This window comes from Colobus angolensis, unplaced genomic scaffold (genome assembly GCF_000951035.1).
Source record: "Colobus angolensis palliatus isolate OR3802 unplaced genomic scaffold, Cang.pa_1.0 Scaffold247, whole genome shotgun sequence".
Lineage (NCBI taxonomy): Eukaryota > Metazoa > Chordata > Mammalia > Primates > Cercopithecidae > Colobus > Colobus angolensis.
Window position 1 is genome coordinate 2842031 of NW_012115677.1, and position 26681 is coordinate 2868711.

The 26681-nt window shown below is 43.8% G+C and overlaps 1 protein-coding gene across 1 annotated transcript in view; it reads left to right on the forward strand.

Moving 5' to 3' along the window:
* ITGA6 (integrin, alpha 6) overlaps positions 1–26681 on the forward strand; it is a 78894-nt gene that overhangs the window by 797 nt on the left and 51416 nt on the right. The gene's annotated exons all lie outside the window — the stretch shown is intronic.

Here is a 26681-nt window from a genome sequence, read left to right on the forward strand (position 1 = left end):
TCCGCTCCCCGCCCTGACCTGCTCCGCGCGGCGCCTCCCCCCATTCAGCTGGGGAAGGAGGAGCACCGGAGGGCTAGGCTGGGCCCCGGGAGAGTTTACTTTTTTTTCTGTTTCAAACAAAGTGCTTTCCGCCGGTCCTTCCCTGCGGGCATGTTTGCTGAGACCCCGGCAGGTGGCACGCTTTGCTGAGCTTCACGTGTGTGTTTGGGGCGGGGTTGGGGTGCGGGGTCACCGCAGCTCTGCTGTGGGTTTGCAGGGAGCGTAGTTCCAGGATGGTTCAGGCCTTTCCCAAACTCACTATGCACCCCGTCTCCCTCGCACACTCGCGCCCCGCACAAGTTGGAAAGCCACTTTCCATGTGTCCTGCATGACTTTCCCAGCAAGGCGGGGGCGCTCCTTAGGATATACTTTTACGCGCCTGGAAAAAAAAAAGGAATTAACCAAGCACCTGTTCTCTGAGCTAGATCAGCTGAGAAAACAAGTCTGAGTGATGTGCCCAGCCCCCAAAGTACTCGGCCGCACCCGAGACCCGCTCGGCTCCTGCGCTGGGCGGGCACAGCCAAGGGGTTAAAGCAAAATGTCCGATCTGAGCCTGGACTTTGCAAACAAGGTTTGAAAGGGACAACCCCCGACCGTAGCGGTAAACCTCCCAGGAGAAAGTGGAGACCGGCACTACGGGCCTCTCCTTTTATTTCTTAAACAGTGTGTGGTTCCCACATGATCGAGCTATTTAAGCCAGAGAGGGTATTTTGGCGCTTAGTCGTCTTAATCGCTATGGGGCTGCATTCTTGATCTGTGCTACTGAAAAATAGGCTCTAGCAACAAAAGGTCTCCCCTCCCCACCCAGGCCTTGAGTTGAACCAGGACCTTCCAGGACCAACAGACCGGAGAAAGCAAAGTGCAGCCACAGTGAAGAGATTTTGTGTTTAGGAGAGGCGAATGGGATTTTAGAACTGGAGGAAACCTCTGGATTTCAGCGGTTAACAACTTTGGAATTCGTGAATGTTGCAGCCCCTGAATTTTAGTCAGTTGTTTTTTTCTGATAACACCTGCTAGGTGAAGCACAGAAATTAGCTGGGGGTGGGGAGGCTCTAGGAGGGTGGTCTGAGGCTGTATGCCTGGCCAGCTGCTTATACTCTGCTTTCTCTCAGAAATAATTGTTGTTAAGCTGTAAATCTGAAATGAAAGGTTCCTGTTAACTCAGATAATGGATGACGTTTATTGTCTCGAATACTTGGTGTGTAGAATTTGAGCTTGTCAGTGCAGAAATGATTGTGGGCCAGCAGAGGGAATTCATTCTCCTGGGCATTCTCTCTCTGCACCGGAGGCCCACTGAAACCGGTGGCTTCCTTGAAATACTTGTTCAAGCAAAAAGTGTGAAGGAAACGTACTGTGACAAGAAATATCCTGGCAGTGGAGATTTACAAAACGTGACTTTGCCAGGAATCTGTGTCGTGAAGGTTAGCAGCATGCTTGCTAAAACTTGTTACTGCTGCTGGGCTTCTCTGGTATTAGAGCTGAGGCAACTCCTCCGGAGGTAAGGATAAGCCTGCAGTGGGGTCTGATGCCTTCTAGAAATGCTCTTTTTAGCAGCTGACAGAGGGGAGAGGCCCCGTATAAGGAAGACTGTGTGTTTCCTAGAGTCCAAAGGCAGTGTCCACGCTTTAAAGAGGCTGTGGTTTATGTCACGTGCTGCCCACCCCCATGCTTTCGTAAAGTGTTCCAGCTTCAGGAGTAGCATTGGTCTTCCCAGGAGAACCAGCACACACAGGCCATTGTCACCTTTGACAGTAAAGAATGTGGGTGTAAATGGCAGAGCCAGTAAGATTGAGAAAACTTCTGGACCAGCTTCCTAAATTCTGTGGAAAAACTCAGTGGGGGTCTTTCAGGGACCTGCTGGGAGAGAGACCTAAGCTGAGATTCCTTCTTTGCCTTTTATTAGCAGCTGTTAATTTACTTTGAGTTTTAATTTCTTTATCTGTAAAATGGAGATATTACTGCTTACTGGGGTTATTATGAGGATTAAGAGATAATATGCAAAGTGCTTAATGCCTGCCTGGCATAGGTACTTGGTAAATGGTAGCTGTTAATGATCATTTAAAAAGCAGTAATTGTGTACTTACTGTGTGTCAGGTACCTTACAAGGTGTCTTAAACATTCTGTGATTGTAAGATTGCCTCAGAGTAAAGCCAAAGGTTATTGTTTTGCGGTAATGATATTTTCAACTCAGTCATGTTTACGAAATCCATGTTCAAAGCAACTTAACTTTAATAGGTCTTAATTAGACTTATAACAAAAGTGAGTTTAATGAACAGGGGACTTTGAGGAAGGAGAAGTAAAATATCAAAGATGCATGGGACTGTCAGATAAATGCACTATCATAGAAGACCTATCATAAATTTTTGTAGTTTAAATTTTCTATAGTGCCTTTATTCAGTCACATTTTAAACTCTAGTTATGACTTTATGGCAGAATAATATTGTGTCAGAGAGCCTCAGAACATGTCAGGTGTTCCTAAAGCTTTGGAGACTGTAAAATTGAAGTAGATACCGTAAAACTTCATCCAGGTTTTCAGGCTCTATATTAAAGAAGTTTCAGGCTCCAAAAGATTACTCAATGGTCAGCCGAGTTGGTCCGCTGAGTGACTGAGGTCAGGGGCTGAGCACCTTGGACTCTTTAATCTCTCTTAGGTAGTTAAGATTGAATCATCTCCAGAGGTGGAAGGTATATGATGACATCCAGCCTATGAGTCATCACTCTTAGCTCTTCTGGGAAGAGGTGGCTCTATATATGACCACAGGGAAGAACCTAGAAGAAGGAGATCTATAAGAGAGAGTTTCATGAAGTCATTTTGGATTTCTGCCAACTGTCATTTTCTTTATGGGGTCTCTCTCTCTCTCTGATCACCACCGTCTTCCAGAAATGCTCCAGGCCCGCTGTCTCTTCTGTTCTGACCCTTACTAGGTTTGTTCTTGACTTTTCTCAGACTTGTCATGTTCCATCTCTTAAAATCATATTTTCTGAACTAGAGATTATCTAGTCCAACTGCCTCTCTTTACAGATGAAGAAACCGAAGCTGAAAGTTCAGCTTGAGCAGAATCTCAACGGAATGTGGATTTGAATTTGATGTCTCTGACCGGTGCTCATACCATCTTTAAATGGAAAAGCCAGATATGTTCTTCAGACCTGGAGAAATCGGCGTCTGAATTTTGGAAGTGTACTATATTGTGTTGATTTATCAAATTGCTTTCCTATATGCATAGGTCAGGTCTATCTATTTAAATATTGGTGCCTGGACTCTTACTATTGATGCTATTCCAGCTGGCCTTGGAACAAGTTCTGGGTCCATCCTTTTTTGCCTGCCCCCGCCCCATTCCCTTCAGAAAAAGCCCAGTGAAATGTGGCTATACCTAGCCAAGAATCAGAGTTGTATTCAGGATGTGTACCTAAGCACTTGCTTCCTTGCATTTATTCACTCGGAGTGCCATGTGGCCCAGGGCCATCTTCCAGGGATTGCTGGGTCACCTTGAATGCTAAGAGTAGAGAAAAAGCCAAAACGGGCAGCGAGACTTACAGGAAGTCTTAGGACTCTGCAAGAAAGCAGAAATAGGCAAGTTTAATTTTAACACAGGCTGGTGTGAGACCAAGTAATGACAGGGTTGGGGAAAAAAAGGGTCAACATATTTATATGGTATAAATAATTTGTTGAGGAAGTCAGGTTAAATGCTCATATAAAAGGATTCCTTTATTATAAAGAAGCGGTTATTCTGTGTTCTCAGTTATATAGACTCTCTTAGCATAACAATATATTGAGATTTAATTTAAGCTTTAATAACCAAATAGTACCAGAATTGTGCATGCTTCCCTGAAGACCTCGGCTCACCATATTACTGTGGACAGTGAGGCCAGTGAATTATTTGGTATTTTCAAGAGGGACAGTGAGACAAAACAGAAAATACTGTCGTAGGCTTAGATGACAGGGTCAATTGTGCCTGAAACACTGATTTAGTGCTGAATTTAGCCCATTTTAAGAATATAATCATAGCTTAAGAATCAGTTTAAAATTTCCCCATTCTACACTAAAGCAATGTCTTAACTCCTTTGGATGTCTGTAGCACGTTGTGTCTGACAATTCTGATGGTTTGTGCTTAACTGTTACCCACTATCTTTACGAGATGATCTAATCTCTCCCAACTGGATTATAGGTTGTGTGGTGAGGGCAGGGGTCTTACATTCATTTCTTTGCCTGCTAGCACCTAGCATATGCCTTGCAAATACAATAGAGGCTGATATTATACACTCAATTTAACCTGTGAAATCAACTCTTTCTGCTGAGGGTAGAGAGGGAGAAATCCCTTTCTCTAACCCTTCACCCTTCCTTGCTCAGGCCTTGGTATCTTCTGCCTCTGAGGAAACAGAAGCTATAAACTTAGCAAAGAAACGCACAAGAGTTAATTCTTGGTTTTTGATTTTTCAAAGGCGGGGATTCCAGCTAAGGGATTTTCATGAGTGATTTTAAGTTACACTTGGCTTTTGCCCTAAAGGCAGACTTTAGAACCTAACCCCAGAAATACAGGCTGACCTACACTGCATTGGTTATTCAGGACTTGCTGAGGTGGTTGGTTGTTATGAGGCTGGATAGAGAAGGATGGCTGTGGAATAGAGATCCTTCTGAGAGCAACTAGACGGGAGTGTGGGAGTCAAATGGAAGTGTGCAGTACATGTGTGAAGTCACTTGTGAATTGATAGTGGTAGGTTTATTTCTTCAAGGATAGTAAGGGAGTCTTGGATATGTTTAACTCTTTCGGTAGGATGGTGGGAAGGCTGCTTACCCACTCCAGGGGTGAGTCTAGGAGCCATAGCGTGGGATCTGGGAATCTGTGTAGCACCCCCGCTGGCTCCTGGGAGGATGATGGTAAAGATTAAGTACTGCAGCAGTGGGAAGTGGATGTAGTCTCAGCCCCCAGTGCCCATCTTCCCTTTCTGGGCTTGGGTACAACTCAGGAATCAAATAACTTTATATCTGGAAGGAAGCTTAGGGGTTCTGAAACCTGGCTGGTCTGCAGGATAACTACTTGGGCAACCTTTTATAAAAGTGTGATTCTCAGCCCAGCCCAGATCTATTACGTCAGTTTCCATAAGTGTGCTCCAAGAATCTGTTCTTAAAGTCTTCTTCGTTTGAGTCAGACTAGCTCTTCTCCTTTACACAGAAGGCAGAGTATAAAGTAGTGACTAAGAGCAGAGCCTAGAGCCAGGTGGGATCAAACCCTTTTCTGCCATTGACTAGCTATGACTTTGTGCAGGATTCCTAACCTTCCTAGGCCTTCCTGCCTTCAGCTGTGAAGCTAGGATCCTCGCACATTAGAGTAGTCCTGGTCCAGAGTGAGCACTTTGTGTTTGTTAAATAGATGAGGAAGCCAAGACTGTAAGAGGTGCAGTGGCCGTGGCATGTTGGGCAAACTTGGTCTTCAGTCTGCATCTTCCCTGCTTCCCGGTCTGTGTTGTGTGTGTGCTTTCTCCTTTTAGGTTTGGTTTTCATCACGTTTGGTTTTAAGTGTACATTCTCCCTTTCTTCCATTCCATTCTCCAGTTGGAAAGTGTGTCTCAGAAGAGCTGTGCCTTCTACTTAGCAGCCCTTTGTAGCCACTAAGCCATAGATAAATCCCAGTGAGGTCTCAGTGTTCAGAGATGAGTGGACAGATGGGTGCACAGACATGGCGGGGCGTGACTGCGGGCTGGATACCCAAGGAGGGTGGGTGGTGCAGTTACAGGATGGGCTTACTGCTAAGGAATACCACCTGTCTGGTTTCCAGGCCTTCTTAGACCTCTGTGACCTTGAAAGCACCCCCACACCTCCATCCCTAGGAGGCTGGATAACTTGCATAACACCCAGGGCAGGTTTGAAGACGATTTATTCTTCTTAGTTTTTTGCTTGGCACTGATGTTTGCTATTAAGGAGCTTGTGGATTATTGATGACAAGACTGCCTAAGGTTGGAAAGTATGTGGGCAAAGTATGGAAGTAGTGTTTCCTTCGCAGGTTTGTTTGTTAAACTGGCATTTAGATTTGCAAACACTGATCTCTTGGAACTAAGTTAAAAGGCTAATTGTTAATTAGCCCTGAACTGGGCCAGGTAGATGGGCCTCGCACCAGCGTGGGTCCCTGTCAACCTAATAACAGGGCTTGATAACCACCATCAAATCTGCTGTCTGGCTTTTCCATTTAGATAAACAAAGCAAGATGATCTCAAACCAGCGTACCGATTCCGAGGTTGGCATGTTTGTAGAAGACTGTTTACAGGCCACAGTGTGGCAGCAGACCCTCCCCAGTTCAGCCCCATGCCAGAATCCAACGTTAGATCCCACTATCGCTCCATCTCATCCTAAATTGGCAAAAAGACTGTTTAGAAAACTAAGTCTCTCAAACCAATTAAATGGTAAAGACGACTGTTCTGAATTAGGGGGAATGGGAGGAAGTACCACTAAACGCAAATACAAAGGGCAAAAACTCGTGACATGGAGCCATGGGTATCTGCTTGCATGTTTATTTGCCAACCAGCTAGTATATTTTGCATGTCATACAATCTGAAACTTACTTTTTTGAAAAGCCATTTCAGATATAGTATAAGAAAAGCCTTTCAGAGAAACATGCTTTCTAAGCCTAGGAGTATAGAAATAAAAATAAACTTTGCCATAATTTGAAAGGGGCACACTGGTTAGTGATTTCTTGAAGAGTAAGGAAGCACCCGGTAATGCCTCTTTACCCAAGAGCTGTGTTTGCTTTGCTCCGTGATATCAATGTCGCTGTGGTTTCTTCATTTTGAAAAGGACGTTCATTTGTACTGAGGTTGTTTTCAGTGTGTGTGTTTGAGAGAGAGAGAGAGATGCAAATGATAATAAACATTGCAGACCCAGAGGGTAGAATATCACCGAACCTAAACTTTCCTGAGCCAAATACCTCCTTTGTCCTTGCAGAATCTGGAGCCCCTCTCTTCCGGATATGCTGCCATTAAAGTATTGTGATGTAAAGTTAACAAGAGGATCCTTATCCAAGTGAATCACAGCCAAGGGGTGGAATGGTTGGCCTCTGGTATGGATGCCCCATTCAGCAGCACTGAGAGTTTGGAGTTGTTCTGTTCTCCTTCCTCCTTACTGAAGGTAGTAAGAAATCCTCCCTAGGCCCCATTCCCCTGATATATCTTGTCGGGTGATGGCCTCTTACTGGCAATGTGATTATGTATGTCCCTTTAGAACAAAGGTATCGAAACAATAAAAGTTGTGAAATGGAAATGTTTAGAATTCTACAAGGCTCCAGAGAGATTAGAGATAGGTAGGAAAAAGGCCATTGTTTTCCAATCAAAGGTGCTGAAAACCTGTTGATTGGACCTAAGGAATCCAGCTTTGCTGTGACACAAAACCCAAGAGTTTTCTTTCTTTCTTCTTTCTTTCTTTCTTTTTTTTGAAACAGAGTCTCATTCCGTTTGCCCAAGCTGGAGTGTAGTGATGCGATTTCACTTCACTGCAGCCTTGACCTTCTTGAGCTTAGACAGTCCTCCTGCCTCTGGCTATGAGTAGCTGGGACTACAAGTGTGCAGCACTACACCCAGCTAATGTTTTTTGTGTTTTTAGTAGAGTCAGAATGTCACCATGTTGGCCAGGCTGGTCTTGAACTCCTGGACTATGGCAATCAGCTCGGCTTGGCCTCCCAAAGTGTTGGGATTACAAGCGTGAGCCACCGTGCCCAGCCCCAAGAGTTTTCAAAAAAGGAAGAGTTCCAAGAGGCTCAGAAGTGATCAGGTGGACATGCAGAGACATAATTCTAGGAAAGGGATAGTATTAATATTTGCCAGTGAGGCCTCATTACTGCTGTTGAGACTAGGCCCAGGTGCTGACTTAAGACGATACTTTGAAAAAGTTGAGAGGCTTAAAGACCTGGGTGATGAAATGAAGAAGACTTCCGTGAATTTACAAGTGCAAAGAGAGATGGGTCTGGGCACTGCTGGGCCTTTTAGAGGCACAAGGACAGTAGCCTTGGGGAAGGCTGAAGGAGACACCTATTGAATTAGATGGTGCCAAGACTGAGGGAGGACTTTTGGGAATCCCAGACTAGAGAAGTATTTTAATGCCAAGAACATGGGAAAGCCATTTCAGATACTGTATCAGATAAGCCAGCTTAGAAAGAAAAGTACCTTCTAAGGCTTGCCCTCTATTTAGAAAGGGCTGCTACAGAGGTTAACTGAGAAGGGGTTGTAGGAATGTGGAGAGGCATTGTGAGGACCCTCATTCAGGTTGATCTGGGAGGTAAGGTCTGAGAGACAATGATCCCTCTCCCCAAGCTTAGCAGCCATGCCAGAAGCCACCTGAGAAGGTTTTTCAATATCGTAGAATATGTAAGCTCTGTAAGCTCATTTATTTCTCTGTGTGTATGTGTGTGTGTGTGTGTGTGTGTACATGTTGATTTATACTTGTTTTTTAACCCAAAGAAATAGGGATTTTTGTCTTTATTTGAACATCAGGGGAATGTGCTCTAGACCTGTCAGAGAAACCATGGCCAGCTTTTTGGGGTTTTCCTATAGAAATTGTTCATTCAACAGATATTCACTGAATATTTACTATGTATTTGGCATGGTTCTAGTGCTGGGGCTACAGCAGGAAACAAAATAGACAACATCCCTGCCTATGTTCTGACTGGGGAGACAAATCATAGACAAAAAGGTGTGTTATGTTAGATAGTAATAATTAATGCAGAAGTGTTAATGCAAGGGAGGGGAGAATGGTTGGTGTGATCTGCAAAAATAAAGTGGAGAGAGGGAACAGGGAGGTACAGATGGGGAGGGAAGTAGTCGGCAATAGGGCCACCTGGGAAGACTTTACTGAGAAGGTGAAGCTGCATTCCTGGCAGAAAGAATGGCAAACACAAAGGCCCTAAGGCAGAAGCATGTTCAGGCAAAGCAGCAAGCCTCCTTGGAGGCAGATTGTATAGGGCGTTATGGATCATCGAATGACTGGCTTTTACTCATGAATGAGATGGGGGGGAGCATTGGAAGGTTCTGAGAAGAGTGACCTCACCAGGATTTTACATGGATTTCTCTGGCCTGCTGCCTTGAGGGTAGACTGTATGAGGACAAGGATAGAAGTAATGATACTAACTAGGAGGCTCCTGTAATAAATAGATGGTGCTTTGGACCAATGTGGCAGCAATGAAGATGGTAAAAAGTTCTTGGATTCTGGATATGTCTTGAAAGTAGAATCAACAGGATTTCCTGTGGACTAGATATCAGTTGGGACAGACAGAGTAGAGAAGAATGTGTCCAAAGTTTTTGACCTGAGCAGCTGGAAGGATGGAGTTCTATTATGGTTTGGGGAGAAATGTGAGAGGAATAAATTTTGGGGGCAGGGCAGGAGTATGGTTTTAGATGTGTCAGGTTTGTAGTGTCTAGACAACCAAGTGAGTTATTTAGGCAGTTGAGTAAGCAGCTGAGTCAATTTAAAAAATTGAATTTAAAAGCCTGAAATTCAGTTGGAAAGGTTTGATTGGTGATGCAAGTAGAGGAGCCTCTAGGTTGTGTTTAGAGTGATGAACTGATGAGGGCACCAAGGACGGGGACTAAGGCCGGAGCCCTATGGTGTCCCTACACATGGAGGTTAGGGAGAGCCCTGGAGACTGACACCTATGGCAGGAGGAGAAGGAGGGAGTGTGTGGTCCTGGAAGCCACATGATGGTGTTTCAGAAAGGAAGTAAAAGATCATTTATATCAAATGACACTGAGATTTGATCACGAGATTGGCAGTGTAGAAGCCACTGGCGACCTTGTGAGAGCACTGATGAGGGGGAGTGGGAGCAATGCCTAATTGGAGTGGGTTTGTGAGAGAACAGGAGAGAAGGAATTGGAGACCATAGGAACTCTTGAGGGGTTTTGCTGTAGAGGGGAGCAGAGCCATGGGGACTGGAAGGGGAAATAGTGGGTTTTTGTTTTGTTTTGTTTGACATGGGAGAAGATTATAGTGAGCTGGTTTGATGAAGATGATTCAGTCAAAAAGGAAAAGTTAATGCAAGAGAGGGGAGAACTGTTGGTGTGACCTCACCAAACAAGTACGTGAGAGAGAACGTACCGTGGGGGAGCTGGCCTGATGACTGGGGCAAGGGTAGCTCATCACAGTCATGAGGAAGAAAGGCCAGATAAGGGGCACCGATGCAGGTAGGTGGCTAGTTGTCCTGGTGGAAAGGCATAAGGTTTTTCCATTGCTTCTAATTTCTCAGTGAATAATAAGTCATTAGCTCTAAGTTACTCGGTAGTTGTGTAAAAGTTTGCTTTATTAGGAGTAAGAACTTCACTGAGGCAGATGGATGTGGGTTTGAATCCCAGCTCCTTTACAGTCTATGGATTTTGATGTTGGACAAATTACTTGTCTTCATTGGTCAAATGGAGGTACTAATAGCACCTATCTCAAAGCGTTGTGAACATTAAAGGTGAGGATAAAGCACTTAGCAGGGTGCCTGGCACATCCAATCAACATCAACCTTTACTGTTATGGGTCTCTTAAAGTAAAATATGAACGTAATTCCCTCACACTGGGGAGTTTTTGTAGTTTTCTTATCTTTTCAGTCCGGTGGACAGCAGAGGTTACCCTTTGGGGGCCAGGTCCAAGGTTAACTTTCCCTATGGAAGACTGCAACTGGAGGGCAGTCCACAGGCCGCCGTGAAGTATACGTTGTCTTGATGAAGACAGGAAGGGGAAATACGGGACTTGGAAGAAGAAAGAGAAGATGGCAACATGTCAAAACTCTTTGGCAATCTGCAGACCTTTGTGCTGTATCTGAGCTACAGAGAGCCACGGCTTTTTATTTTGAGTTCTTACAAGGCTCATTTTAGGTGTGGAGAGAGCTCTTCCCATGTGGGTCTGCAGGTCCAGAATTGGGTAGTGCCTTGGATGGCACAGTATTGGTGTATCCTGCAGGCTGAGTGGACAGGAGGGGGTTGATACGGGGTGCCTGTAGTACAGGGTGGAAGCCAGCTCTGGGAACGCAGCAGGAGAGCCAAGGCTGTGCTTCCTATTCCTGCTGGCCTGGTTGATTTGTCTTTGTAATCCTAGTCAATGTATCCAGCATCTCACTGCATATATTGAATAAAAAATGACACATGGCCTTCTTGAATTTTCAGGAGCGTAGAAAATGAGGTTAAATCAGCACTTTGGGTTTTAAAATACTGTCCTTTTTCAATTTCTTCTTTCAAGATGATTGGTATAGACCTTGAGGGAAATCTGAGTCCAGAAGGAAATAGAGACTATCTTTGGAATTTTGCAAAAGTGTGAGTCATCAGAACTTGGGCATCCATTCCCCTGGTGTGCTGCAAATCAGATATGAAACATCTTCCTGAGGTGGCATGGTGATGGTATAAAAGCTTCATTATAGTACAGAATGAAGTGTGTGCTTATATAAAACACGTCTTTGAAGACATTGCAAGCTTTTGGTGGTTGCTTTGCAGTATGCCTCTATATATGTTCACCTGCCTCCATCATACAGTGCTTTTGTGAAAATGGCAGGGAAGCACTGACCAGCTCAACCTTTTCTCTATAGAAAGAAGACTGAGACCCAGAAAAGTCAAGTGACAGCTAGTCGGTGGCAATGTGGGCCCTGAAATCTAGTTCCCAGTGCCCAGTCCACCTGATGGTATGCCATACACATCTTCCATTTGGTGAAATAGCCCATTCTTGGAGTTAAGCTTGTGCCACATAAATCTTGCCCTTGATAGAACAGTATCTTGGGTTTTTAAATGTCCCCTGTATTGTGGGCTGGGAGAGGTAGCAAATACAGCCACTGTCACCCTTTCCCCTGCTTACTAGGGCACTCTAAATGACCATAAAACATTTTTTCAGTGGAGTCTCGGAATTCTTCAGGTCAACATTGGTCAGCCTTCACTGTTGTGTGGGTATTTGCAAATAAGACAGCACCTGTTTGCCCTCTTGGCCTTGCTAAATCTTGTGCATATGGAAGGCACCCTATAAATGTCTGCCTATGGATATGATTCCTGTTGGTTTGTGAGCTTCCTGAGAACAATACTGATGTCGTGTTCATTTTTGGTTCAAATCTAATACATAGAAATGGACATTCAGTAGGTATTCGTTGAGCTCTTTGATTCCCCAAATACATTAAAGGCTTTTGGAGAATAGGAACCAGGGTAACCATTTCTTTAGAATGATCTTTTACACGCTGGTACTTTGAAAACAAAAAATTGTGGTAAAATATACATGACAAAATTTATTTTAACCATTTTAAAGTGTATGATTCAGTACTGTTAAGTATATTCACATCATTTCTTGCCTGGAAATGATGTTGTTTCATATTATGAGGCCATAAAGTATTGATAAGCTAAGCAAACTTTAACTCAATATATGATTGTGCTAAATCATATATCATTTAATACTATATTCTAATGTGTATTAGTGGCAATGAAATTAAAAATTTAACATATTTATGGTACAAGTTGAAATTTAGTCTCATAGCTTATTATGTGTTTTTCCAATCTGGTTAAGGACTGCTATGAGTTGAATTCAGCAGTTGTATACCTGGCACCAGCAGCCTTTGAAAAACCAAGTAATTTAAGTTTTTAATTGAGTAACAGAAAATTGCAACTGATAAAATGCCTGGCTATATTAGCTTATTTGTCATTTATATGTTGTTAGTACTCCTTAACTCTTGGTAGCTTTAAGATGAAACCAAGAGTGAATTTAGTTGCATTCTGTGTTTCGATTGAAGCTGAGGCTTCATTTGTGGCTTGAAGTTTGAAAGGAAGTGCCTGTTTGTTCAGGGAACACCAATTGGACTAACAGCTGTCCTTTGTAGGAAGGTCATCTTTAGCTTGTCTTGCAAATACTTGTTCGTTAATTCCTGCTCCCCACCCTGCTTCCTTTAGAGCCATGTTAATCTATTACCTGGGAGCAGCTCTAGATCCTTGAGTTTATAATGACTAATTTCTCTGTTGCTCTCATCCTGTTGAGTTTAATAGGCTGTCTTTTTTCTTACTGATGTTTTCATGATGAGATTTCTAATAAGCTATTTGGGAGCCATCAGAATAGAAACTGATAAATATTATCTATCTATTAGGTGTCAGAATAAAAGCTTACTGAGGGTTCTGAACTGTGAGGCCACTGAAGGCAGGGGCTTGGGTCTGACTTATCTGTATTTGCCTAGAGCTTTAATAGAGCCTGACACTTGTAACTCTTAAAAATATGCTTTAAAATAAATCTAAATTCAGCCAGGCATGGTGGCTTATGCCAATGATCCCAGCACTTTGGGAGGCTGAGGTGGGAGGATGGCCTGAGCCCAGGAACTCAAGGTGAGAGTGAGCTATGATTGTGTCACTGCACTCCAGCTTGGGTAACAGAGTGGAGACTCTGTCTCTTAAAAAAAAAAAAAAAAAAAAAACGCCGGGCGCGGTGGCTCAAGCCTGTAATCCCAGCACTTTGGGAGGGCGAGACGGGCGGATCACGAGGTCAGGAGATCGAGACCATCCTGGCTAACACGGTGAAACTACTAAAAAAAGTACAAAAAACTAGCCGGGCGAGGTGGCGGGCGCCTGTAGTCCCAGCTCCTCGGGAGGCTGAGGCAGGAGAATGGCATAAACCCGGGAGGTGGAGCTTGCAGTGAGCTGAGATCCGGCCACTGCACTCCAGTCCGGGCGACAGAGCGAGACTCCGCCTCAAAAAAAAAAAAAAAAAAAAATCGGATCCTAGTGCATAAGACATAGGGGTTTTCATCTGTGAAAGAGAGTAGACACGTTCTATTAATACCCAATGTTTTTGTGAATGTCTTTACAATTGAAACTATTTGCCACTTCCAGAAGTTGAGAAGGAACTTGGGGAATGGCCTAGAAAGGTAGACCATCACCCTCATTTCATAGAATAAGAAATGGAGACCTAGGATTTGTCATTGTCCTGCAGACAGCTACAGACACAGCTGTGCCCACAGCTCCCTTGCCCTGAGTTGTTTCTGCTTCATTTCCTGCTAGAACCCCATCCCGCCCTCACCCCTAAGCAGAGGTCCACCTGGCTAATGTGTCTGTTTTTATAAAATGTCACCAGAAGCTTAAGCACATCTGTTCGTGTCCCACCAAACTTGTCTGAATCTCTTTATCATAGAGAGGTGCCATCCTGAGTTGCTCAGATGATAAACATTTCTCCATTAGAAACTAGGCTTGGATTTGCCTGTGGCCACAAATCCAGAAGCAGCTGTGTGTTCCGCGTATTGGTCACCAACGCCTGCCTTAGTCCTATTTCTGAATAAGGAGTCCTGGTTACTGCCACACCCCTCATTCATTGCTTTAGATTAGATGAAAGGCGAGGCGCCTGACTCAGGCCAGGACTCACTCTGCTTGGGTAAACCCAGCTCCTCCTGGTAGGAAGTGATTGCCCCAGGCAGGTTGAGGAGTGCCCATGGTATCCAGGACTAAAGCATTTGGAGCCTGCAGCTATTTATAAACAGCACTTTACGGTGCTTTCCGTCTGAATATTGGGACTCCCCTGGAATGGACAGATTCAGTCCCTTCTGAAAGGAGGATGGATGCAGGGTGAGGAGTTCGTGTTGAATGTATTTTCAGAGCTGAAAGGTTCCCCTGAATGCTGTCAGTGCCATGGATGTTTATAGGGAAGGTTAGAGTTCCTCTCTGATGTCATTGCATTTTATGCTGTAGCTCACTTGACTGTGGGACTCTGTAGGAAGGCTTATCTACCTTTTCAGCTGTTGCACCTCTTTTCTTCCATATAGCTTGGCCTCTGCCTTACATTCGCTCTTTATTGTAATGCCCTGGTTGCCAGCACAGTGCCTGTGCTGTTCCAGTGCCACAGTAGATACGTTTTTGTGAGCTTGCTTTACTGATGTGTTGTCATGCCTCTGGAACAGGCTGTAAAAATCAATCTTTGACTCTTTTTGCCAGCAACTGCCTACATAAAGAGAGCATGTGTGAGCTTGTTTTATGCAATTATAAGGTTTGCTTCATGACTTGTGGGCACTGATTTTTTTTTTTAACCTCATTATCTCCGTCATTTTCTCTGCAAGATTTTCAGTGACCCCCATGTCCATGGACTGACTTCCATTTTTAAAATTTTATTTTTATTTTTGAATAGGTAGTACAGTCACATAGTACAAATATTAAAACTACGAAGATGGAATGAAAGCCTCCCACCCTTGATCTCCAGTCACCCTATTCTTCCTGAATGCAGCCATTGTTTCAGCAGCTTACTGTGAATCCTTCAGAGCCACCTGTACATTTACAAGCAAATATGTACATAGTGTTTTTTTTGTTGTTTTTTTACTCATTTGCCATGTAGATTCTTCTGCACATTGCTCTTTTTCTCCTGATATGTTTTAATGCCTGTTCAATCTTGTAAATAAAGAGCTTCCTTAGTATTTTTAATCTCTGCATAATAGTCATTTTCAAGGATGAACTAATGATTTATTTAACCCATTTGGGTATTCAGATAATTTATAATCCTTTGCTGTTAAAAGCAGTGCTGCAGTGAAGAACTTTGTGCTTCCCTCATTTCACCTTAAATGGGGGATTAATTAATTCCTAGTGCAGAGTGGCCTGGCCAGCGTTGTTGTTTTAATGGTCGTGGCTGATTCTGGAGGAGTGACTGCCCTCATTCCTTTCTATCCTAACCTGATACGACCAAAGGCTATGCTATCAGTGGGTTTAGCGGAGTCTTTTCAACAATAGAGTTGCCAGCCTTATGCCCAAGCTGTTGGATCCCTGAAGGCTTCAGTGTTTATGCCCTAGCTGTACTTTACCCTTGTTAAAATATATGTGTTAAAATTAGAGTGGCTTGTTGGAATGTATAAGATTGCATATAGTGTTTCATGTTTCATCACTGTGTTGAGTTTACAAAGTTACTTGACATTATTTTTTCTTTTTTGAGACAGGGTCTCACGTTCTTGCCCAGGCTTGAGTACAAGTGGCGTAATCACGGGTTACTGCAGCCTCAACCTGCTGGGCTCAGGTGATCCTCCCACCTCGGCCTCCTGAGTAGCAGGGACTACAGGCATGCACCACCACGCCTAGCTAATCCTTGTATTTTTTGTAGAGATGAGGTTTCACCATGTTGCTCAGGCTGGTCTCAAATTCCTGGGCTCAAGTGATCCTCTCACCTTGGCCCCCAAAGTTACGGGATTACAGGTGTGAGCCACTGTGCCTGGCCCATCGTTTCATTTGATCATTGCAACACCCTATGAGAAAATTTAGATAGAACGATTTCACAGATAATCCATAGTGATACTCAGCTAACGGGTGGTACTGCCAGGACTTGAACCCACCATTCTTGTAACTTTCTTGGTATTTCTGATTGTGGTTGTGGCCTGCCGGTTTGTTATGGGGCAGAAAAGAAGATGGAAGCTTTCTGGAGGTAGCTGCTACAGGCATACACTGTATTATCTCAGCAATAACAAGTCCAAGTAGGACTGATACAGTATACACAAATAAAGAAGTTAGTAGTTGCTGAAATATTGAAATAACTTTCATTCTAGTTGGTACAGGTTGAGTATCCCAAATATGAACAACCAAAACCTGAAATGCTCCAAAGCTGGCAACTTTTTCAGTGTTTTTGAGTGCCTGCCAACATGACGTGCAAGAGAAACATTCATTTTAGCATTTCGGATTTTGGATTTTTAGATTTGGGATGCTCAGTAGGTATTAATGCAAATATTCCGAAATCCAAAAAAAAACACAAAACCAAAAAAACCCAAAACACTTGTGGTCCCAAGCATTTCAGAAAAATGATACTGTAAATAGCTCTGTCCCAAACCCCCTGAGTTTCCTTCTCTACTTCCCTGGCCACTTTTCACATAGGAACCCCCCTAATCGCCACATATTTCCCCCCACAACCCAGCAACTAAAGGGGAAATGCCCTCATAAACAAGGAGCCCCTGGATTGTAGCTCCCATGCTATGGCCACCATCTGTACTTGCTAATTGGTTCCCAAGCCATACTGGTCCCTAAATGTTCTTGAATATCTAAGTGCAGGAATGGAGTAGTAAACAATCTAAACCTTTAGGCATGGAACTTGATTTCGGTAGGTTTTTTTTTTTTTTTTGGAGACAGTCTTGCTGTCACCTAGGCTGGAGTGCAGTGGCGGGATCTTGGCTCACTGCAACCTCCGCCTCCCAGTTTCAAGCGATTCTCCTGTGTCAGCAGGATCTTGGCTCATTGCAACCTCTGCCTCCTGGGTTCAAGCGATTCTCCTGTCTCAGCCTCCCTAGTAGCTGGGACTACAGGAGCCCACCACCACACCTGGTTAATTTTTTTGTATTTTTAGTAGAGACAGGGTTTTGCTACGTTGGCCAGGCTAGTCTCGAACTCCTGACCTCAAGTGACTGCTCGCGTCAGCCTCCTAAACTGCTGAGATTACAGGCATGAGCCACCGTGCCCGGCCGGTATTTATATTTTCTAAATTGCCTTTGTTGTTCACAGTATCCTATTTCTAAATCTGTTTTCTTTTTCTTTTTTTTTTTTTTAAAGAAAAGCCTGAAAACCTCTTTTGGTTTTTCTTTTTGCTTTGTCTTTGTGTTCCCGGCCTCTAAAAATCTGGGTAGCTGTTCTGAGATGTCGGGACCCAGGACTCGCTCTCTTGTTGCTCCGCCATTGGAGCCTCAACCTCAAATTCAAGGTGGTGGCACCTACATTCCAGGCAGCTGCTGGAGAAAGGAACAAAGAACAGAGCCAAAGGCACGTGCGTGCTGTCTTCCTAGGAAAATACTGGAAGCAGCAGTGTGATGCTTTGTCACGCGTCCTGTTCAGCAGGACTGAGTTGTGTGGCACGTCCAGCTAAAGAGGGAGGTTCAGTTGAGTAGTATTTATTCAGGGCGGCCTTATGCCCAGCTAAAAAGTCTCTTACTGTGGGAAAGAGGAGAACTGATATTGGGTGACAGCCAGCACTTTCTGGCAGAGCTACTAAGCCTGTTGTTTCATTTATCTCATTTAGAAAATAAACTGTGACCATATTAATTTCCTTTTCAAAACATTGAAAAATTTGTATTTCCTAAACTATTGGAATAGTGAAATGGGTATGGCGACCCACCAGGTGTGAGCTCATTAAGACTACCTTTTCTCTTGTTTTTTATTGAAATTATTTTATTGAAAAATGATGAAAAGTCGCTTTTTCCTTTGCAGATGAACTATTTGATAACAGCTTTTAGGAAGTGAATCTTAGTTTTTGAGTTAACACTGATAATATTTATGCTTGGTACACTTGAAATATAAAAAAAACCTGCTTGGTCACAACATGCTAGAATTTAAAATTATTAAAAGTGATGAATTAATGATAAAACTTTATTCCCATAACAGAAATTTGCTAAGCATCTACTATGTGCCAGGCACTGTGCAAAGGTCAGGGATAGAAATGGTGAGCTCACAGTCCAGTGTATACAGCTTCTTAGACTTGGTTTCTTGAAAGGAAAACTCACAAGAGTTTGGACTCCAAATCACAGATGTCATTTGGCGACTGATAAGTCGGGTATCTGGTAATTCAGAAGCACAGGAAATGATTAAATGCCACGTTTGACAAGACCTGGCAGCTGCTTTGTGAAACCGAAAGAACAGGATTGCTTGGAGACAATTATCAGAACTTGGGCTTTCATTTTTCCTTACTGCAGTAGATAGTGTTTTATTGTGGCTCTTTGAGAGATATCTTACTGGTGTGAATTGCTTGGTCAGCTGAAAAACTTTTGACCTAATTTTATTTTTACTTTTTTTGAGACAGAGTCTCATTCCGTTGCCCAGGCTGGAGTGCAGTGGCACAGTCTTGGCTTACTGCATCCTCCACCACCCAGGTTCAAGCGATACTTGTGCCTTGGCCTCTGGAGAGCTGGGATTACAGGCGTGTACCAGGTTGGTCTCAAACTCCTGACCTCAGGTGATCTCCCTGCCTGGGCCTCCCAAAGTGCTGGGATTATAGTTGTGAGGCACCACACCTAGCCACATTTTATTTTTATTTTTATTTATTTATTTTTTATTTTGTGAGATGGAGTCTCACTCTGTCAACCAGACTGGAGTGCAGTGGCGTGATCTCCGCCTCCCAAGTTCAAGCTGTTCTCATGCCTCAGCCTCCTGAGTAGCTGGGATTACAGGCGCCCGCCACTACGTCCAGCTAATTTTTGTATTTTTAGTAGAGACAGGTTTTAACATGTTGACTAGGCTGGCCTCGAACTCCTGATCTCGATTCGCCCACCTCAGCCTACCAAAGTGCTAGGATTGCATATGTGAGTCACCACACCCAGTCCCAATTTTATTTTAAAATGAACTAGTTATATATTTATTTCTGTACTTCATAAATTTGTGTTGAATTGAAGTGGAATTCTTAATCATTTTAAATGCAGGCAAGTTGCTTTTGAGATTTTTATGTTGTTGCTGATGTTATTCTTTTGTCCTTGAGGTTATTGAAATTCTTATGTTGGGAGATTAGAAGCAAGTGTTGTTGGACCAAGGTCACACCAAAAATAGATCCTAGGGATAGAACCAGAATTCCAGAATTCTTTTCCTGTCTCCTCCTCCATTTTCCTGATCTGACGACTCTTATTAGCATTCCATTTAAATAGTTGAAATTGATGGTTGTGATTTCATATTTTTCCCCCTAGTACATGGTAAAGACTTTGAACTGAAGGAGTTGAAAGTTGTGGATGTTAAAAACACGTTCTGCTTTGGATGTTCCTTTATTACGTGAACTCCCTTGTTCTTAATGAGACACACCCATAGTAAAGTGCACTGAGTCAGGTTAAGAACTAGAACCCTCAGGCTCAAATGTCCCATGAGCATCATATTCACTAGAAAATGGGTTTAGTTCTAGCATGCTCTTTCAAGGAGGTAGGAAAGAAGGCATCTTGTGAAATTTCGGGAAGGCCAGGATAAAATTGCTGGTCTTGTGCTCCAGTTAAAGGTAACAGGTATTCTTTGCCTTTAACTTGGCCTTTAGCACAGATCTCAAAGTACTTAATAGACGTTAATTATAACTGACCATGCTCTTGTACAATAGATTTTTTTAAATGAGTAAACTGGGATGTAGTGATGTCATCAAATCAAGCAGCAAGGAGACTCGGTGTATGGTTTAGAGCAAGATCTGGGAGCCAGGGAGTGCTAGGCACAACTCCTGTTTTGTCACTTAGCAGCTGTGTGACCTTGGACAAGTTACTTGTCTTCTCAATTTGTGTCCACGTGTGTAAAATGGGTGGTGGCAATAGTGTCTCTTATACTATGGTTTCTTATAATGTCTCATATTATTAGGCAGAGTACCCATTATGAGAGCATGGGAGATGATAGCTGTTGGGGCATTATTAACAATAATAGCTTGTTCGCCTCCTTTGACAGTAGGCTATGTTTGTGGTTTCTTAGAAGGTTATTAGAAATCTAGTCTTTTGAATGTGAAGTTGTAGTTGATAGTCAAAAGACAGCCTCAGCCTTTTAACCAACTTTCTGTGTATACATGAAAATTCTGGGCTAGATTTGTTCCACTGTGAATTTCAGATCATACTTGCCCAACTGGATTATCCAGTTAGTATAATTTAAAAATAGGGTTTGGTTTTTCTTCTCCAAACACCCTTAAGGTTACAAAAAAAGCAGGACCTGCTTCCTGCCCTCAAGGAGTTTATAGCCTAGTAAAGTAAAATTGGGAGAAGCACTTGCCCTTAGAGATGATGAAACTTAAGTAGAGGTCTTGAAGGCAAATTCATAGGTAAAAGCTGGAGCTGGAGCTTGGTAATTGGTGGTGAGACAGTGTTTATGGGGTTGGGGGCAAGGTGGCAGGAAAATGTGAGCAAAGGCATCAAAGTCCTTGTGTGCCTGGGAAGTGAGAGGAGGGCCAGCTCCTGGTGGATGGCCAGGGTGTGGCTAGATGGAGGAGGAGGGCTCCCAGTTGTGGTGGGAAGAATGCAGCACAGTGGGAAGGGCACTGGGCTGGAAGCCCTACCTATGTCAGGGAATGTCTGAGCCTTGGATTTTTATTTTCTAGAATGAAGATACTTGCCCCCCAATTGCTGAGATATTTGAATAAAAGTATATGTGAAGGACTTTGTAATTATAGAATGTCCTACAACTGTGAGTAGTTTGTTTGCTACTTTTTTGGCCAAGAAAAATAGTGGGATGCATGAATAATATATACCTGAGGTTGTATTCATCCCATTTATCGAATGCCAAGGATATACCAGGTATTGCTCTAGGGGTTGTATTCAGGGAACAGAAGAGTCCCTGTGCCCATGGAGCTAACAGCATTCCAGGGGAGGAAAGATGGACAGCTGACTTTCATGATCTCAGGTACTGATGAAGATTGTGAAAATTATTACATCGGGTAAATGTGGGAGTGATTTAGAGAGAGCTGGTAGCTAGGATGTTCAAGGAAGGGCCTCTGTGAGAAGGGAATGGTTGGCTGGGCACGGTGGTTCACGCCTATAATCCCAGCACTTTGGGAGGTTGGGAGTTTGAGACCAGCCTGACCAACATGAAGAAACCCTCTCTCTACTAAAAATACAAAATTAGCCAGGCATGGTGGTGCATGCCTGTAATCCAGGCTACTCGGGAGGTTGAGGCGGGAGAATTGCTTAAACCTGAGAGGCAGAGGTTGCAGTGAGCCGAGATTATGCCACTGCACTCAAGCCTGGGCAACAAGAGTGAAATTCCCTCTCCAAAAAACGAAAAAAACAAAAAAGAGAGAGAGAGAGAAGGGGATAGTGGAGTTAGCCCTGAGGAATATGAAGGATGCAACCAGCGAAGATCTGAGTCAAGAGTGTTTGGAACCAAAGGAAGCGATTGCGATGACTCTGAGATGGAAATGAGGCTGCTATATTCAAAGGACAGAAACGGAGTCAATGTGGCAGGAGTGCACACTTGAGGGGGTGCAGCTGGAGAGGCAGAGAGGGAGCCACTCACCATGGGCCTTGTAGAATGTGGCAGGAATTCAAATTTCATTCCATTGGCCATCGGAACCCACTGGAGGGCTATAAGCAGAGGAGTGATGTGATACGACCTGAGATGTGCAAAGAACAGCAGTTGCTCTGGAGGATGGGCTGGGGTGGAACAAGAGTAGAAGCAAACCAGTTAGAATGATACTATAGTTGTCCAGGTACGACGTGGTGGTGGCTCAGGCCGTTGTTTTAGGAGTTTGCAGGAGCTCAGAGCAGACGGTGAAAGTGGCCACTTGGCGGCAAAACACAAATGAAAGGGTTGATCGCAAACTGGATTAAAGTTAGCAGTGAGAAAGCTGGAAAGGAACTACTGAGAAGTGGTCAGAGTAAAATGCGGAGAGGAGAGCCTGTAGACTTTATTGATGCATTGGATGTGGGATGTAAGGGCAAGTGAAGAATCAGTGATGACTCCTAGGTTTCTGGCCTGACCATCTGGGTAGATGGTGTACATTTAGTAAGATAGAGAAGTGGGCCGGGCATGGTGGCTCAAGCTTGTAATCCCAACACTTTGGGAGGCTGAGGCAGGTGGATCACTTGAAGCCAGGAGTTTGAGACCACCAGCCTGGCCAATGTGGCGAAACCCCATCTCTACTGAATATATATATAGTATGTGTGTGTGTGTTTGTGTGTATATATAATATATACATGTATATTATTTATGTATATATAACATATATAAACATATATTTAATGTAAATAAATATATAAATATATTTTGTATATATAAATATATAGTGTGTGTATATATATGTGTATATATATACACACAAAAAAAATTTAGCTGGATGTGGTGGTACATTCCTGTAATTCCAGCTTCTTGGGAGGCTGAGGCATGAGAATCACTTCAACCTGGGAGGCGGAGGTTGCAGTAAGCCAAGATTGCACCACTGTACTCCAGCCTGGGTGACAGAGCGAGACTGTCTCAAAAGAAAAAATTTTTAAATAAAGATACGGAAGGAGGCCAGATGTGGTGGTGTAATCCCAGCACTTTGGGAGGCCAAGGCAGGTAGATCAGTTGAGGTCAGGAGTTCAAGACAAGCCTGGCCAACATGGTGAAACCCTGTCTCTACTAAAAATACAAAAATTAGCCTGATGTGGTGATGGGCACCTGTAATTCCAGCTACTCGGGAGACTGAGGCAGGAGAATTGCTTGAATGCAGGAGGCAGAGGTTGCAGTGAGCCGAGATTGCACCGTTGCACTTCAGCCTGGGCAACAGAGTGAGACTCTCTAAAAAAAAAAAATAAAAAAAAAGGGAATGCTTATGGCGAGCCTGGCTGGGGGAGAAGCTGGGTTCTATTTTGAATGTATTAAGTACGAGGTGTTAAGTGGAAATGTTTAGTAGGCAATTGAATATCTGAGTATGGAGTTCAGGAGAGGCTGGGGCTGAAAAGAGGTATTTTGAGAATCATCAGTGAATGGATGGTGTTTCCAGCCCCAGGATGAGAGTGCGCAGCTAGAGATGAGGAAAGGGTCTAAGATCGGATGGAGGAGAGGAGCAACCAGCAAGCTCGAGGAGAAATTGGCAAGTATTGACCGACTTACATCCCTCTACCTTGCTGTCCTTCCTCCCACTGTTTGGTCTAGTTCCCAACTGAATCGAATTAGAGGGCCAAAAGTGAACTGGATGTGGGAAGTCACAGAGACACTTAGATCTCTCTGCTCTTAAATTGGAGCAGTGAGCCCACAGTTTAAATTTCTTGTTGGCCAGCTGTGGTGGCTAATGCCTATAATCCCAGCACTTTGGGAGGCCTAGAATTGCTTGAGCTCAGGAGTTTGAGACCAGCCTGGGCAACACAGCAAAACTCCATCTCTACCAAAAGAAAAATTAGCCAGGTGTGGTGGCATGTGCCTGTAGTCCTAGCTACTAGGGAGGCTGAGGTGGGAAGATTGCTTAAGCCTGGGAGGTGGAGGTTGCAGTGAGCTGTGATCACACCACTGTACTCTAGCCTGGGTGACAGAACGAGATTATTCCCCCCCCAAAAAAAAAAAATTTATCGTGGGGGCAAGATAGGAATGATCATAGTGGATAGTTTCTAACCTTGAAGAATATACAGGCAATGGTACATTTTCAGTTGGGGAAGAAAAAATTAGAAAGGGCTCTCTGCACGGTGCCCTCCTAGTGTTACCATTTGAAGTTCCAGCAGTGAAGAGGAGCCCCTGGTGTTTAATCTCACTGCTAACATTAATCAGGTTGGTGATAGACCCTTACATTTGTGTTTTGCCTCAAGGTGGCCACTTTCACTGTCTGCTCTGAGCTCCTGCAAACTCCTAATAATCCGAGGCACAGAGGGGAGCGGTGGTGTACTGTTCTGGTGTCTACTTTTATGATTCAAAAAATCTGTTCTTTTTGAAATCACATGGTACTTAAACATATGTATATTATCTTCTCTATCATCTTTTCCTCCCTTCATTTTTACTTTGGTAATTTTACTTACTAAGATTGTGAAGGAACTTGACATTTTAGGGATTTCTTGTAGATGTTGTGATGAAATATGGTTTTGCAATTTGATTTAGAAAGAGGTGGAATATAGTCCATTTTCTTTCTCCGGCTTCCCTCAACCTTCCAGTTCTTTACAGGTGGTTCATTGCTTTGATTACCAGAGGCCTTAAATGCAGGCTGCATAGTTGATCATGTGACCTGTGAGGTTCCCTTTGAACCTTTGTCCCTATTTCTGTAAAATTAGGAGCTCAAATGAGATCAAGCTGGGCTTCCTTGGTGTCTTCCAGGGAATAGGGACTGGTGGGAGTCAATGGCAGCAAGTCTTGTCTAAAGGTATGAGCAGCAACAAAGCAACACAGGAGGCAGGAAAGGACCAGGCTTCATTGATGGAGGTGAAGCTTGAGCTGAGATGTAGAGGGAATTGAGGGCTGGGCACGTGCTTTTTGGAGAATGGGCAGCATTTGCACAGTGTGGAAGTACAAACCAAAAGCCTGGTAGACCAGCTCCAGATGGTGACCCCATCAACAGGAATAGGGTGATTCTCCTGCATTTTCTCATCTATAAGTAGCCATGTGGAGAATCCAAAAACCAGTTACCAACATTCAAAATTACTAGTGCTGTTAGTTCTGCAAGTGTAAAATTAGAAACAAAGTTCAAACTTCATCTGCCAAGTTGAAGTTTCCTAAGCGTTCTCTCAAAACCCACATTAATGGGCTCATTTTGGTATTTGTAACCTGGTGAGTTCCAGATAAGGGCATTTGCGTTAACTAGAGTTGCCTTTTGAAACCCCTCAGCCCTAGCTTTGGTTTCCCAAATGTGTGGGTATTTGGAGTAAACTGCTGTATGGCTAAGCTGTTGGTAGGCATTCGATTTTGAGAGCCCTGTTTCCTTTGCAGCTCTTACAAATGTATTACCTAGCAGGAATTGCTGGAAATTAGAACCACTGCCTCCTCTAATAAGTCTAGTTAAGGCGGGGAGGTGTGCCCAGTCACAGCACAGGGCAGAGCAGTCACTTAGCAGGGAGCTCAGGAAATGTTTGCTGAAGAAAAAGAGTGGAGAAGTGAAAGGTCGTGTTCTCAGCCTGGCAGCTGGCATTTCTGCGTCACTTTTACTCAAAGATTTTCGGACAGAACTTTTTGTTTGAAACAATGCTGCATTAATTATAATCTAACTCTTACACAATTGTTTTTTAAAAAATCACAGGGCTTGGTACAGTCACTCATGCCTGTAATCCCAGCACCGAGGCAGGAGGATCGCTTAAGCTCAGGAGTTTGAGACCAGCCTGGGCAACACCGTAGAACCCCGTCTCTACTAAAAATACAAAAAATTAGCCAGGTGTGGTGGCGCACGCCTGTAGGCCCAGCTGCTTGGGCTGAGGTGGGAGGATTGCTCGAGCCCAGGAGGTGGTTGCAGTGAGCCATGATTACGCACTGCCCTCCAGCCTGGGCAACAGAGCAAAACCCTGTCTCAAAAGGAAAATCACAGTACACATGGAATACAAAGGTTTTTTGTTTTTGTTTTTAAGAACTAGAGCCTTCGAAGGAGCATGTGGCTTGCTGGTATTGGGCTGAAGGATGATTGCGTGAGGCACATCTGGATAATCCAAGATACTTTCCTGGGCAGGGGCATTGACAGGGATATTCCCTACTTTCTTCCACCTTTAGAGGGTCTACTTTCGAAATGGTTTCAGGTTTCTTGAAGTTTTCAGTCTGCTGTGTTGAAATTATTAAAACTGGAGTTTGTCTTTTAATTATGTAAATTACTTGGCTCGTTCATTGCAAATACCCCATTGAATGTCCTTTAAGTGCTAGACACTGAGCTGGATGCTAGGTGATGCAACAGTGACCAGGACAGGTGTGGCCCCTGCCCCTACGGAGCTGACCTTCTTAGGGAGGGAGAGGGACAGTGAGTAAGTGATCTCATACACAGTCGTATAATCACTAACTGTGGCCATTGCTGTGCAGGAAAGGCAAATGATAATTAGAAGAGGTGGGACCTGATCTAGCCTGGAAAGTGTGGGAAGGTTTTTTGTTTTGTTTTTTTTTTTTTTTGAGACAGAGTCTTACTATGTTGCCCAGGCTAGAGTGCAGTGATGCCATCTCGGCTTACTGCAACCTCTGCCTCCTGGGTTCAAGTGAATCTCCTGCCTTAACCTCCCGAGTAGCTGGGACTACAGGTGTGCGCCACCATGCCCAGCTCATTTTTGTATTTTTAGTAGAGATGGGGCTTCACCATGTTGGCCAGGATGGTCTCAATCTCCTGACCGCGTGATCCACCCGCCTCAGGGAAGGTTTTTAAGCAG